This window comes from Neovison vison, chromosome 4 (genome assembly GCF_020171115.1).
Source record: "Neovison vison isolate M4711 chromosome 4, ASM_NN_V1, whole genome shotgun sequence".
In the NCBI taxonomy this organism is placed as follows: Eukaryota; Metazoa; Chordata; class Mammalia; order Carnivora; family Mustelidae; genus Neogale; species Neogale vison.
The window spans coordinates 25,049,306-25,066,416 of record NC_058094.1 but is presented as its reverse complement, the minus strand read 5'-3'; the positions used below and the strand labels follow the sequence as shown (position 1 = coordinate 25,066,416).

Sequence of the window (17,111 nt, the reverse complement as noted above, 5' to 3'; positions counted from 1 at the left end):
TTATTTGGAGACAGTAAGGAAAATAGTAAAGTTTAAAATTCAGATAGTTCAAATGAAATACTGGCCTATTATTAACTAGGTTATTTTGTTCATATTAATTAACTAGGCCTTATTTTCTTCATTTACAAGATATGGATAAGAATGATTACAATGTATGATTGTTATTAATGCCAAAGAGAAAGTCTATGTAAAACACAAATCCCAGTATGACTAAGTATGAAACACTCAATAAAAATCAAATACTGGGGCACCTCGGTGGCTCAGTGGGTTAAAGCCTGGCCTTTGGCTCAGGTCATGATCCCAGAGTCCTAGGATCGAGCCCCACATCAGGCTTTTTGCTCAGCGGGGAGCCTGCTTCCTCCTCTCTTTCTCTCTGCCTGCCTCTCTGTCTAGTTGTGATCTCTCTCTGTCAAATAAATTTTTAAAAAAATCAAATACAATATGTAGTAGTATCATTATCATTATTAAACAACATTCACATAATACTGCCTTAATTTGTTTTATTTTTGTCTTTATATGTTAGTTCATATTATGCTGAGCCTATGGAAATATTTTGCAGTGACTGTATGACCACCTATTAACAAAATCAATTATGCAAATCCCTAGCTTATTTGAAACATATTCAAAACAACAACCAAAAAACTAATAAACCAATTTAAAACGGGCAGAAGTCATGAATAGACATTTTTCCAAAGAAGACATGCAGACTGCCAACAGACATATAAAAAGATGCTCAACACTAGTGATCAAGGAAATAGAAACCAAACTGCAATGATATATCACCTCACAGCTGTAAGAATGGCTAAAGTCAACAACATAAGAAACAACAGGTGTTGGTAAGTATGTGGAGAAAGAGGAACCCTCTTGCACACTTGGTGAAAGTGCAAGCTGATGCAGGAACTTTGGAAAACAGTTGGAAGGGCACCTAGGTGGCTCAGATGGTTAAGCATCTACCTTCAGCTCAGGTCATGATCCCAGGGTCCTGGGATCAAGCCCTGCATCAGGCTCCCTGCTCAGCAGGGAGCCTAGCTCTCCCTTTCCTTCTGCTGCTCCCTCTACTAATGTTCTCTCACTCTCTCTGTCAAATAAATAAATAAATAAATAAAATAAAAAGGAAATGAATTGGAGGTTGCTCAAAAAGTTAAAAATAGAACCACCCTATGATCCAGCAATTGCACTACTAGGTATTTATCCAAAGAATAAAAACATGCTAATTCAAAGAGATACATGCACCCCAATGTTTATAGCACTGTTATTAACAATAACCAAATTATGGAAAGAGCTCAAATGTCCGTCAGCTGATGAATACATTAAGAAGTGGTATATATACACAAAGAAATATTACTCAGCCATAAAAAGGAATGAAATCTTACCATTTGCACTGACATTGATGAAGCTAAAGAGTATTATGCTAAGTGAAATAAATCAGAAAAAGACAAATACCATATGATTTCATTCATATGTGGAATTTAAGAATCGAAACAGGAACATAGAGGAAAGAAAAGAGAGGCATACCATAAAACAGACTCTTTTTTTTTTTTTAAAGATTTTATTTATTTATTTGACAAAGAGAGACCACAAGTAGGCAGAGAGGCAGGCAGAGAGAGAGAGGAGGAAGCAGGCTCCCTGCTGAGCAGAGAGCCCGATGCGGTACTCGATCCCAGGACCCTGAGATCATGACCCGAGCCGAAGGCAGCGGCTTAACCCACTGAGCCACCCAGGCGCCCCAAAACAGACTCTTAACTATAGAGAGCAAACTGATGGTTATCAGAGGGGAGAGTATGGGGGGAATTAAATAGGTGATGGGGATTAAGGAGTGCACTTGTGGTGAGCACTAGGTATTTTATGAAAGTATCGAATCACTATATTTTATACTTGAAACTAATATTACATTGTATGCTAATTAATTAGAATTTAAATAGAAATGTAAAATACATAGCAAAATTTACAGAAATAAAAAACCTTAGAAAGTTTAAATTTTCAATTTATTTAATGTAAGTTTTAAGCGTATTCATTGTTTTAATAATTACTGACTTTTTTTGGCTGCTATCTTAGCCCAGAATGATAATATATGCCTTCATTAAATTTGGATCAATTTATGACCTCAAAAGACTCCTTGCAATTTCCCAGCAATTCTTCCATATTTTCAGAGTCAATCTAATTTGTCAGTCTGTGATGGCTTTCATAAATTTTTACTCCTTCTATTATAAGCAGTTCCTACTATGTTCATCTTCACTAATGAACATCCTTATTATTTCACTGGAGGAAAAGAGAGAGAGAGAACTGCCTTAACTTCCAACTTCCAAACGGACAGACTGGCTCTGTCTATGCCTTCTATTCCCTTTTATCTCCAAATTACTATGCATGAAACACCTCTGCTCTTAACTAAGTCTAAACTGTAGTCCCACTTGTATCATGAATTCCATTTCTTCTCTCCTATTCAAGGTATTTGCTTCCAATTTTTCCTTGCATCTTTAAATTTTGACACTGGCTATACCTTTCTTATTGTATAGGGGGTGTCTCCCATATTTAAATAATTTCTATAAACTCTATGAAAATACTTAAGTGAGTGAATGACTTAATTAATGGTTCCCAAAAGCATACCTCTATTTTGTTCATAATTGTGAACATATTTTTATCATTTGTCCCCCATTCCTTCTACTTTCTTTTCACCAAGCTACCAATCTTTGGAAAAGGAAACGTAATTTTCCAGACATTCAGATACTTACTTCTAGAAAGGCTCCCAGTATGGTATTCAGCCTTAAGAAGAAGGGGAATAGTGTACAATTCCCTCTTAGTTGAATGTAAGGGCTTCGCATTTTTGACTACGTTTTTTGCTGTGGACACAGATTCTACCAACAAATAAATCATCTGAGGATGTTATAGATCTCCTTACTTTGCACAGTAGTGCAGAACAATAAAAGTGAGAACTAAAGATATGCAAATTGATTACAATGATCAATGGGAAAAAACACAGTTGTCCATGAATTAAAAAATATATATGTATTACAGGGACTCTTGGGTGGCTGAGATGGTTAAGCATTTGCCTTTGGCTGGGGTCATGATCCCAGAGTCCCGGGATCGAGCCCCACATCTGGCTTGCTACTCAGTGGGTGTCTGCTTCTCCCTCCTCCGCCCCTACCCCTGCTTGCACTCTCTCTTTCTCTCTCAAATAAATAAAATCTTTTAAAATATTATTACACCATTAAAAACACTCTTATTGGTACACATGTATAGTGAAATGAAAAAGTAAACTTAATATTTAGTTTATTGTAACTTAAAACATTAGACACATTTAAAATTAAAATGTTTTTTTTTCTCTGTAAAAATTTACCAAGAATAGTTTGAATAATGCTTGTCTTCTCATTTTGTACCTTACAACTTATTATATTCTTTATGCATTGGAGAACTGTCATGATAATTTCTAAGTTCTGATCAGCTTTCAGAATTTTATTCATGGAGCTTTAAATGTCATGATATACCTCCAAGAGTAACCTCCATTTGTGTTATTTTATTTATTTTTTTGCTAGTTTCACAACCTTTGTAACACCATCATCATTTTTGTCACGGCAATTTTTCTCATTTAAGCTGGTAATTTCACCTCACTAAAATTTCTTTGGTGAAGACTAGAGTCTCTCAAACTATAGCAATGCCAAACATTCCCATCACCTGCTCTTTTTTCTATAACTGCATTTAAATTCCATACAAATTTTATATCCAGCTTTATTTTTGTTTTTTTTGGTCATGTTCCTCTTTTGATTACTCGTTTTGGTAATCTGGCATGTGGGTTTATAACAAGAGATAAGGAGGTAGTACAACCACGACTTTTGCTCTCTGTGCATGAACTGAGTAACAGGACAGCAACCAATCATGGACAGACTTCAAAACAAGTGATATAGCTGGTCACCAATCATGATGAACACCTGTGATATGCATAGTGATTTGTGTACAGAAGAGCTAGCGGCAAAGTTTATCTTTCTGAAATTATTCAAAATTAACATAGTCTAGTAACTGAAATTTAAATAGTATTGTTGAGGTCCTTCCATCATTTAAACTGTGATAACACCCAAAACCAAGATGGCCTCCATTCCGTTGAGTTCTTTTATACTTTTGAAAGTGTTTTTGTTGCAGGGATACTACTGAAAACATTGCAGCTACTTCTTAATAAACTTAAGGCACACTGTACTCTCCCAACATTTCAACTAATCACAACAGGCAATGTCTTTTGGGTTATAAATGTATGTCCTCTTTGTGATGATATGTGTCTCCCTTTCTATCATCCTGCATAAAATCAGGAGAATTGTAAAGTGCAATATATTATGCAATTTTCATGTTTCTGCGCAAATTTATTACTCATAGCTGTGCATAAAGAAAACAGATGGCCACTAAAGGAAGCTGAAATTCAGGACTGGGGGATGATCCTAAAATGAGAATTTAAGTCTTAGATCCACATTGATTCGTAAGAACTCTACAGTTCGCCCTTATAAATGCTGGATTATTCAAGTACCATAATTTTGTCATAGCATGCCTACCTTTGCCATTATTGTTTCCAATTGAAATGTCTATTAGTCATAAGTCCAAATATATGCAGAAGGTAATCAGGATATATAGCTTAGTCATAAAATGTCAACATTTAGAATATTTTTTGCCATTCCCTATACATTTGTCACCTTATTTGTTTTTGTTGGTATCAGATTATTAGATGGTTTTGAGCAATTTACTGTTTTTCCTCTTAGAATATAGGTCCTGTAGTTTTGAAGGTAAGTAACCAATTTTTCTGAATTCCCAGAATACTCTTGTTAGACTCTTACCTTTTTTTAACATTATAATCTTCCTCAGGCAGTCAGAAGACTAAGATTTTTATTTTTACCTTCATGTCACTGAACCCCCCCAGACATATATAATATATAAATTAAAAGGTAAATGCTTACCAATTGCTGCTGATATAAAAGGTTGTTCTTGGGATCCTTTGGAGGAAAAGGAAATATAAAAAGGGACATGATAGAACAAAGAAGAAGAAAAGAGAAAAGAAGAGGAAAAAAATAAAAGAAAAAGAGAAGGATGTAGTACAGTCAATCTCAAGTCTTTGGGATATTTTCAGAATAGAAAAAGCAAATATAACCTGCTAATTTGGGAATACCAAAGCTCCTTCCTTCTTTGTCCACTACATTCTGGAAATTTTGGCTATGGTAATGTAAACTGTGGGGTGTTTATAAAGGATAAACCAAATAGACAATGAAAATATGGATACTCTGAAAATGTATCCTTGATTACTCTGAAAACCCATTCTTGATTTTGACTGAAGTTCCACTTGGAATAAGAGAAAAAAAGTTAGTCTTTCACAAATATAGTCCTGGTTCAATTGACTATGCCATTGGAAAAGTGAAATGAAACTTGTTGTTTTCTCAAAGCATCCACAGCTAGTTCATATTAAATTGTAGATGTGAAGTATTTAACATTATAGCTTATAGAAAAAATATAGAAAAGCAACCCTTGACATATGGCAATACTTCTTAAACAGGATATACCAAGTTCTAAGTTAAAAAATCAAAAGATTTATCTAAAGACACCTTTGGTTTAGGAACTGTCAAGCCACAGACTCAAATAAGACATTTTCAACACATAAGCTGACTTTCATCCAGGATATGAAAATAACTCATTCATATCAATAAAAAAAGATAATTAAATTTAAAAAATTGAGGAAGAGGCTTGAACAGACAGTGCTTTACAGAAAGCCAATAAATGCATGAAATATTGGCCAATTTCATTGGTTATCAAGGAAATTAAATTCACAATGAGATACCACTACATACCCACTAGAATAGTTAAATTAAACACTGATAATTCCAATTGCTGAGGCTGATGTGGAACAACTGTTTCTATCATTAAAAACACATGGTGGGTAAATTAGAAAATAAGCACAGGAAAAGATCCTCAATACCATTAGTCATCAGGGAAATTCCAATAAAAACCACAATTATAATTAAACAGTGTGGTAAAGGTATAAAACAGGCATATGAACGAGTGGAACAGAATAGATAGCCCAGAAATAAATCCACATATATTGTGTCAACTAATCTTTGTGAAGGGTTCTAAGAACACACAATGGGAAAAGGATAGTTTCTTCAGTAAATGATGTTAAGAAAGATGGGTATCCATATACAAAATAATGAAATTGAACCCCAATCTTGCAACATTCACAAAAACTAACTCAAAATGGCTTAAAAACTTAAACATAAGAACTAAAATTATAAAACTCCTAGAAGAAAACATAGGGTCTTGGCAGTGATTTCTTGGGTAAGACCTTAAAAGCACAGAAAAAAAGAAGCAAAATAATAAATGAGACTCATTCAATTAAAAAGTTTCTACACAGCAAAGGAAATAAATGGAAAAGACAGCCTATGGAATGGGAGAAAATATTTCCATAGATTTTATACACACACACACACACACACACACATATTCATTCACTAAGGGTTAATATCCAAAATATATAAAGGACTCATACAACTCAACAGCAAAAAACAAACAAACAAACAAAACAATCCAAGTAAAAAATAAACGAAAGACCTAAATAGAGATTTTTCTAAAGAAAATATCCAGATGGCCAACAGGTACATGAAAAGGTGCTAAACATCACTAAATATCAGGAAAATGCAAATCAAAAGCACAATGAGGTACCACTTCACACCTGATACCTGTTATCAAAAAGATAAGAGATAACAAATATTGGTGAGGATGTGGAGAAATTAGAATCCTTGTAAACTGTTGGTAGGAATGCAAATGTATATCCATTATGAAAAACTGTATGAAGTTTCCTCCAAAGATAAAAAAAATAGAACAACCATATGATTCAGCAATCCCACTTTTGGGTAAATATCCTAAGGAAATGAAGTAAATTATATCAAAGAGATATCTGTTAAATAATCTGGCATAAAAATAAAATTAGAAATAGAAGGCATTAAATATTTCAGTTATGCAACTTGAATTACTTCTAGAGATCTGTGTAGTTTGTATTTAATCAGCAATACTGTATTTTCACTAAAATTTTGTTATGAGGATTGTTTCTATTTCCTTGGTGTTAGTCATGATCTTTCCCTTTCATTCATAATTTTATTAATCTGGGTCCTCTCTCTTTTCTTTTGGATTAGTCTGGCCAATGGTTTTGTCAATCTTACTGACTCTTCAAAAAACCATCTTCTAGTTTTGTTGATGTGTTTTACTGTATTTCCAATTTCTATCTCATTGATCTCTGCTCTAATCTTGATTATTTCCCTTGTGTGTGGGATTGACTTAATTTGTTGTTGATTCTTCAGTTCTTTAAGATGTAAAGAGAGCTGGTATATTCTGGATTTTTCCATTTTTTTGAGGGAGGCTTAGATGGTTATGCATTTCCCCCTTAAGACTGCCTTTGCCATATCACATAGGTTTTGGACCGAAGTGTCTTCATTCTCACTGGTTTCCATGAATTGTTTAATTCCTCTTTGATTTCCTGGTTGATCCAAACATTCTTAAGCAGGGTGGTCTTTAGCTACCAAGTGTTTGAATTCCTTCCAAACTTTTTCTTGTGGTTGAGTTCCAGTTCCAAAGCATTGTGGTCTGAGAATATGCAGGGGATAATCTCAATCTTTTGATTGAGATTGATAATCTCAATATTTTGGTATTGGTTGAGCCCTGATTTATAGTCTATTCTGGAGAAAGTTCCATGTGTGCTCGAGAAGAATGAATATTCTGTTGTTTTAAGGTGGAAGGTTCTATTTATATCTATGAGGTCCATCTGGTCCAATGTGTCATTCAATGCTCTTGTTTCTTTATTGATTTTCTGCTTGGATGTTCTGTCTATTACTGAGAGTGGCATGTTAAGATTCCCTAATATTAATGTATTTATATCAATATGACTCTTTATCTTGATTAACAGTTGGCTTAAGTAGTTGGCTGCTTCCGTATTGGGGGCATATATATTTACAATAGGTCTTCTTGGTGGGTAGACCCTTTAAGTATTATGTAGTGTCCTTCTTTATCTCTGACTATAGTTTTTAGTTTAAAATCTAATTTATCTGATATGAGAATCACTACCCCAGCTTTCTTCTGAGGCCCGCTGGCATGAAAGATGCTTCTCCATCCCTTCACTTTTATTCTGGATATATCTTTAGGTTCCAGATGGATCTCTTGTAGACAAATTATGGACAGTTTCTGTCATTTTATCCAATCTGCAACCCTGCACCATTAAATGGGAGCATTTAGGCCATTCGCATTGAGAGTGATTATTGAAAGATACATTTTTATTGACATCATGTTGCCTGTGAAGACCTTTTTTCTATAGATTGTCTCTGTAAATTTCTGTTCTATGACACTCTTAGGTTCTTTCTTCTTTTATAGAACCCCTCTTAATATTTCTTATGGCACATACTCTTTTAAACCTTTCCAGTCTTGGAAGTTCTTTATCTCTCCATCCATTTTGAATGTCATCCTTGCTGGATATAGTATTCTTGGCTGGGGGCGCCTGGGTGGCTCAGTGGGTTAAAGCCTCTGCCTTCGGCTCAGGTCATAATCCCAGGGTCCTGGGATCGAGCCCCACGTTGGGCTCTCTGCTCCGCGGGGAGCCTGTTTCCTCCCTTCTCTCTCTCTCTGCCTGCCTCTCTGCCTACTTGTGATTTCTCTCTGTCAAATAAATGAAATTAATTAAAAAAAAAAAAGTATTCTTGGCTCTTCTCGTTTAATGCCTTGAATATGTCTTGCCAGCCATTTCTGGCTTGCCAGGTTTTTGTGGATAGGTCTGACATTATTCTGATGGACCTTTCTCATACATAAGGAACCTCTATCCCCTAGATGCTCCCTAAAGCTCTTGTCTAAAATTATGGTTCTTTAGTCCCACAATCAAGTGCCTCGAGGTCTTTTTAGATTCACTGATCTTGGGTGGTGGTCTTTCTACCTCTAGGACACTGACGCTGGTTCCATTCCCCAGACTGGGAAAATTTTCATGGAGAATTTGTTCAACTATATCTTCTAAGTCTTCTTTCTTTCTCCTCCCTCTCAGGGATCCCAATAATCCTGATGCTGGAACGTATCATGTCTTCATTTATTTCCCTAATTCTGTTTTCATGGCTTCTAAGCTATTTGTTCCAGGCCTCCTGATCGTATTTCTTTATCAGTTTTTCCTCTAGGTCACTAATTCTATCTTCTGCCTCAGTTACACTAGCTATTAAAGTATTTAGATTAGATTGGATCTCCTTGATAGCATTTTTAACTTCTTCTGGGGCAGCTTAATGACTAATACCAAGGAAATAGAAACAATCAACAGAAATTATTATCAATGGTTGTATGCCAATACATTGAGCAACCTAGACAAAATAGATGCATTCCTGGAAACCTATAAACTTCCAAAACTGAATCAGGAAGAAATTGAGAACCCAAATAGACCAATACCTAGTAATGAGATTGAGGCAGTGATCAAAAACCTCCCAAAAAACAAGAGCCCAGGACCTGATCGATTCCCTGGAGAATTCTACCAAACATTCAAAGAATAAATAATACCTATTCTCCTGAAGCTGTTTCAAAAAATAAAAACAAAAGGAAAACTTTCAGACTCTTTTTATGAAGCCAGCATTACCTTGATCCCCAAACCAGGTAAAGACCCCACCAAAAAGATGAATTTCAGACCAATATCCCTGATGAATATGGATACCAAGATTCTCAACAAGATCCTAGTTAACCGGATCCAACAGTACATTAAAAAGATTATTCACCATAACCAGGTAGAATTTATCCCAGGGATTCAAGGGTGGTTCAACATTTGCAAATCAATCAGTGTGGTAGAACAAATCAATAACAGCAGAGAGAAGAACCATTTGGTCCTGTCAATTGATGCAGAAAAAGCATTTGACAAGATATAGCATCCATTCCTGATTAAAATGCTACAAAGTATAGGGATAAAGGGAACATTCCTCAACTTCATAAAGTCTGCTTATGAAAAACCCACAGCAAATATCATCCTCAATGGAGGAAAATCTGGCAGTCTTCCCTTTGAGATCAGGAACATGACAAGGATGTTCTTGCCACTGTTGTTCAACATAGTACTAGAAGTCCTAGCAACATCAATCAAACAACAAAAAGAAATAAAAGTATTCAAATTGGCAAAGAAGTCAAACTCTCTTCTTCACAGATGACATGATACTTTATATGGAAAACCCAAAAGAGTCCACCCCCAAACTACTAGAACTCACACAGCAATTCAGTAATGTGGCAGGATACAAAATCAATGTGCAGAAATCAATTGCTTTCGTATACACTAACAATGAAAATATAAAAAGGGAAATTAGAGAATCAATTCCAATTACTGTAGCACCAAGAACCATAAGATATCTGGAATCAACCTAACCTAAGAGGTAAACGATCTGTATTCAAGGAACTACAGAACACTCATGAATGCAATTTAAGAAGACACAAAAAGATAGAAAAGCATTCCATGCTCATGGATCAGAAGAATAAACATTTTTAAAATGTCTATATTGCCCAGAACAATATATAATTTCAATGCCATCCTGAACAAAATTCCATTAGCATTTTTCAAAGAGCTGTGATGAACAATCCTAAAATTTATATGGAACCAGAGGAGACCATGAATTGCTAAGGAAATGTTGAAAAAGAAAAACAAAACTGGGAGCATCATGTTGCCTGATTTCAAGCTTTACTATGAAGCTGTGATCACCAAGGCAGCATGGTATTGGCACAAAAACAGACACATAGACCAGTGGAACAGAGTAGAGAGCCCAGATATGGACCCTCAACTCTATGGTCAAATAATCTTCAACAAAGCAAGAAAAAATATACAGTGGAAAAAAGACAGTCTCTTCAATAAATGGTGCTGGGAAAATTGGACAGTTGTGTGTGGAAAAATGAAACTCGACCATTCTCTTACACCATACACAAAGATAAACTTGAAATGGATAAAAGACCTCAACGTCAGGCAGGAATCTATCAAAATCCTAGAGGACAACATAGGCAGTAATTTCTTTGACATCAGCCACAGCAAATTCTTTCAAGATATGTCTCCAAAGGCAAAGGAAACAAAAGTGAAAATGAACTTTTGGGACTTAATCAAGATCAAAAGCTTCTGCACAGCAGAGGAAAGAGTCAACAAAACGAAGGCAACCCACCGAATGGGAGAAGATATTCACAATTGACACTACAGACAAAGGGATGATATCCAAGATCTATAAAGAACTCCTCAAACTCAATACACACAAAACAGATAACCACATCAAATGGTCATGATCCCAGGGTCCTGGGATTGAGCCCTGCATCAGGCTCTTTGCTCAATGGGGAGCCTGCTTCCTCCTCTCTCTCTCTCTCTGCCTGCCTCTCTGCTTACTTGTGATTTCCATCTGTCAAATAAATAAATAAAATCTTAAAAAAAAAAAAAAAAAGGGCAGAAGAGATGAGCAGACACTTCTCCAAAGAAGACATACGAGTGGCTAACAGACACATGAAAAAATGTTCATCATCATTAGCCATCAAGGAGCCTCAAATCAAAACCACATTGAGATACCATCTTACACCAGTTAGAGTGGCCAAAATTAACAAGGCAGTAAACAACAAGTGTTGGAGAGGATGTGGAGAAAGGGGAACCCTCTTACACTGTTGGTGGGAATCAAGTTGGTGCAGCCACTTCGGAAAACAATGGGGAGATTCCTTAAGAAATTAAAAATAGAACTTCCCTATGACCCAGGAATTGCACTACTGGGTATTTACCCCAAGATACAGATATAGTGAAAAGAAGGGCCATCTGTACTCCAGTGTTCATAGCAGCAATAGCCACAGTCGCCAAACTTTGGAAAGAGTCAAGATGCCCTTCAACAGACAAATGGATAGGAAGATATGGTCCATATATACCAGGGAGTATTATGCCTCAATCAGAAAGGGTGAATACCCAACTTTTGTATCAACATGGACAGGACTGGAAGAGATTATCAATTATCATATGCTTTCACTTATTTGTGAAGCATAAGGAATAACATGGAGGACATTGGGAGATGGAGCGAAGAAGTGAGTTGGGGGAAGTTGGAGGGGGAGACAACTATGAGAGACTGTGGACTCTGAGAAACAAAGTGAGGGTTTTGGAGGGGAGGGAGGTGGGGGGTTGGGTGAGCCTGGTGGTGTTTATTAAGGGGAGCATGTATTGCATGGAGCACCGGGTGTGATTCATAAGCAATGAAATTTGGAACACTGAAAAAAAATTAAAAATTTTTTGTTATGAGGGTAGATCTCATGTTAAGTGTTCTTAACATATGCAACAAACAAACAAAACCAAATCAAAACAAAAGACGCAAAGAAATTTTGGAGGAAATACATATGTCTGTCCCCTTGATTGTGGTGATGGTTTTATGGGTACAGGCATATGTCTAAACTCTTCAAATTGTATACATTACATAGGTGCAACATTTTGTATATCAGTTATACCTCAAAAATCTGTTTAAAAAGAAAAGGTAAAAGTTGAACAATAGGAAGTGGTGACCAGGAGATAAAATAAATGTAACTCTCAAGTTTTGCTAGTGGGAATTCAAAATGGTAGAGCCACATTTAAAATCTTTGTACCATTATCTTACAAAATTAAACATACACTTACCATATAATCTAGCAAATTCTAGGTATGTACTTAAAAGAAATGAATGCATATGTACTATCAGATTAATATTTGTAACAGCTTTATTTATAATATCCCTAAACTAAACTGCTATCAGCTACTCAGTTGGAAATGCATTCTGTATGTCCATCCACATTATAATACTAATTGCCAGCAGAAATTGATATTAGCAGCAACATTGATCAATTTGAAAATCATGGCAAGTGAAAGAAGTATGAGGTTTCATTATTTCTATTTTTATGACATTCTAGAAAAAGCAAACCATCACAACAAATAGAGATTGCTAACATACCACATGCAAGGAAAATTGACTCCCCTCCAAAAAACCCCCCAAATTTCAAAGATAATCTAAGTAAATAAGTAGCCTTCTAGTTATATATTAATCCTTTTATTTAATATGTTATTATTTATTTGACAGAGAGAGACACAGCAAGAGAGAAAACACAGCAGAGGGAGCGTGAGGAGAAACAGGCTCCCCACAGAGCAGGGAGTCTGATGCAGGGCTTGATTCCAGAACCCTAGGATCATGACCTGAGGTGAAGGCAGACGCTTAAAGGGTGAGCCACCCAGGTGTCCCTACATATTAATATTATTAAAATAAAAAAAAATCATTTGAGCATTCAGGTGAAATGATTCATTTATTTCTTAGAGGAAAACATTCAGAGTCTGCTCAAATTTTTCCATACGCATATTCAGCACATGAAAACAATAGTATAACTTTCATGTTAAAACTTACAGCTAAAGAAAAGATTGCTAAATATTTCATACCTAGCCAACCTGTCCATTGTTTTTAGGTGGCTACCAAAATATTGAACATAAGAAATAATTTTCTTGTGGTTCTTCTAGGCAATAAATAGAATGTACCACTCAACCAACCAAGAGATGGCAGAAAATTACTATATAAGGACTAAGAATAAGCATGGAATACAACTGAGGTTAAATATGAAGCAAATATGGGAATTAGGGTAATAGAAGAGTATGTAAACAATTTATGCTATGAAACTATAGAAGTGATCTAATAAAGTAATAGGAAAAGAAGGAGAGGAGAAAAAAATATGAGACATTCATAAATATATCTTATGTGAGAATTTTTTAATGAGTGGTATTAGGTGGAAAGAGAAGCAAACAACAGTGGAAAAGATTTTCAAAGGGTATACTGAAAGATCATAATGATAAGGAACACGATCTTTATACTTTATAAAATAATTTTTATTATAAGTTGGAAAACAAAACCATAATTTAATTTTATCTTACAGAATTATGATTTTTTTTAGATTTTTATTTATTATTTATTTGACAGGCAGAGATCACAAGTAGGCAGAGAGAGGTGGAAGCAGGCTCCCTGCTGAGCAGAGAGCCCGATGTGGGGCTCGATCCCAGGATCCTGGGATCATGACCTGAGCCGAAGGCAAAGGCTTTAACCCACTGAGCCACCCAAGCGCCCCCAGAATTATGAATTTATTTTGTGTGTGTGTGAAAATAGAAGCTATTTTTATTTTTTATTTTTATTTTTTTAGGACTTTACTTGAACTTTTTTTAAAATTTTTTATTATTATTATTATTTATAAACATATAATATATTTTTAACCCTCGGAGTACAGGTATGTGAATTGTCAGGTTTAAACACTTCAGAGCACTCACCATAGCACATACCCTCCCCAATGTCCATAACCCCACCCCCCTTCTCCCAACTCCCCTCCCCCCAGCAACCCTCAGTTTGTTTTGTGAGATTAAGAGTCACTTACGGTTTGTCTCCCTCCCAATCCCATCTTGTTTCATTTATTCTTCTCCTACCCACTTAAGCCCCCATGTTGCATCACCACTTCCTCATATCAGGGAGATCATATGATAGTTGTCTTTCTCCGCTTGACTTACTTCGCTAAGCATAATACCCTCTAGTTCCATCCATGTCGTTGCAAATGGCAAGATTTCATTTCTTTTGATGGCTGCATAGTATTCCATTGTGTATATATACCACACCTTAAGTAATATAACATTAATATAAATGGACATTGATATGAGAAGTATTTTCTTTTATCAAATCAATTTGATTTGAGAAATACTATTTTAAAAGATCTTTGATTCTACAACTAAATAAAAAAGAGTAGGAATTGACTTTGAACTATTACATTATAAAACTGATAATATATATACAAAGGAAATTATTATGTAAGAAAACAGGAAAATATAAATGTGTTAAATATCTGTACTCTTTAAAAATTCATAATTCTTCTTTATCCACCAACAGACGAATGGTAAAGATCTTTTATAACACATTTATATATATATAGAGAGAGAGAGTCAGGCATGCACAAATTAAATACAAATTAAATACAAGCAGTATCATAAGACAAAATTCCAAATGATAAGTATATTATTTAATAAATGTATTGATTAATATGGTTATCAATGTATTAATGTTAATTTTGGTCATTTAAATTAATATTAATTTTAAATTAATCATGTTTTGAAAAAGAAATAATTTTAAAGATTGGCTTATTTATTTAAAAGATTTCTTTATTTATTTTAGAGAAAAAGAGAGAGAGATTGAATATGAGTGGTAGGAGGGGCAGAGAGAATCTTCAAGCAAACTCCATGCTGAGCATAGAGCCAGACATGAGGCTCAATCTCGTGACCCATGAGATCATCACATGAGCTGAAAACCTAGTTGGAGGCTTAACTGATTAACCCAGGCACCCCAGGCTCAATTTTTAATTAGCAATAATCGCGCCTCAGATAAACCTCATTGGCTACGATACTGCCTCTGCGCAAAGCTTCAATTTTTAATGAACCAAAGAAATAACAGCAGACACCAAAGTGAAATATATTCACTTAATTATTAAATAAATATTAAATAACTGAATAGTAAATGAAATATATTTTATTCTTATTAATATCTTCACAATTAATAATTACCATTGATTATTATTAAATAATTATAAATTAGCTATTCATTAGTGACTTTACTACTACGTTTCCTATAAATCAACTGTTAACAATTTGATATGTACAAAATTCTCCTTAACATATCAGCTTTCATTTTGATATCAGGTAAATTGAAGCTTCTTTTGCATTTGGCTTAGTTTTTCTACTACGTGAAGTGTGTATTTCTGTTATAACTTTTCATTATACCTCTATTCATAGAATATTAATATGATGTCATGACTTTTCATTTGGTTTACTATGCCCTTTTTAAAAAAAAGTCAATGTGAGTTTCAGATTTAATAATGACAACTCTATTTTCACATTAGGACAAGACAAAATTAATTTAATGAGATAAACTTATCAAAAGAGAATGAACTAAATGCTGTCACTTTAAATACTTAACAACGGTATAATTCTAAACCCAAATTTTGTCTATCAGATTGAAAAGAACTAAGAAATTATGGTGTTGCCATCCAGGGGATTGAGAATAAATGACAGTTAACGAATTATCCTAAAATCATAAAAAATATGGTTCCTTGAAAAGGTATCCTAGATTGAATGACATTGAACAAGATCTTGTGTTGGGTTAATTCTAAATTCAATAATTTATAATTATTTCTGTTACTAGTTTTAAATGCCCAGAGTTTATTTTTTAAAAATACTATTATTCAAAATCCCCAATTTGGCTGCATTTAGGGTCTCTAAATATTTTTTTAAAATATTTAATGATGTCTCCTTATTTCCCAGCTCTATCTTTAATATCCTGACTGACTACTCTCAAAATAGAATAATAAATTGTACCAGCTCCTGGGTCTTTGGTGTCACTATTGTCTGTATTCTGAAAATCCAGCCATTGAAGCAGCCTTTTTCTGTCAGGAACTCATTACTTAGCAACTAATTATTCATCCTCAATGGTTTACATGTAAAATTATTATACTTAAAATGCTAAAATATTTGCAAATTCATTATGCCTGTGTAGACAAGGTCCATATAACAATTGAAATGCAAAAGTGTTTTAAAATATGTGATCAACTTTTCTGGTTGGAGGAACAGTAGTTTAAAGCACACCACTGGAACCTCAAATTTTACCTTTCACATAACTTTAAGATAAATCCAGAAAGATTAAATTATATAAATTTGTTCAGGTCATTCTCTTAGTATATAATTGCAGGAATGTTGTTAAATACTTAATAGTAAATAAACCTCCTTGACATAACACAGATTTAGAGAAAACAGTATTTTCAGTTTCTTCCCATTATATGCATAAAGAAATGTTAAAAAAATAGATTATAATTTAATATCATGACACTGCTGCTTAATATACATTGTTATTGCTTCATAAAAATAGATCTCAAAAAGTTAAGAAGTAATTCAGCTTGAAATCAGTGTTGTTTAGTGGCATGCTCAATCCTATAGCTTAAATAGATACTCCATGAAGATGAACAAAATGAAAATAGGTAATATACTAGGAATAAAAGAACATCTTGTGAAAAATACCACCAATTTGAAACCTTGCTAACTATTCAAATTTATTTTTCTTCTC

The 17,111-nt window shown here is 34.4% G+C and overlaps 1 pseudogene; it reads right to left on the bottom strand.

Moving 5' to 3' along the window:
• Positions 1-15,270: 15,270 nt before the first annotated feature.
• LOC122905662 lies at positions 15,271-15,419 on the bottom strand (annotated as a pseudogene).
• Between the last annotated feature and the right edge of the window lie 1,692 nt (positions 15,420-17,111).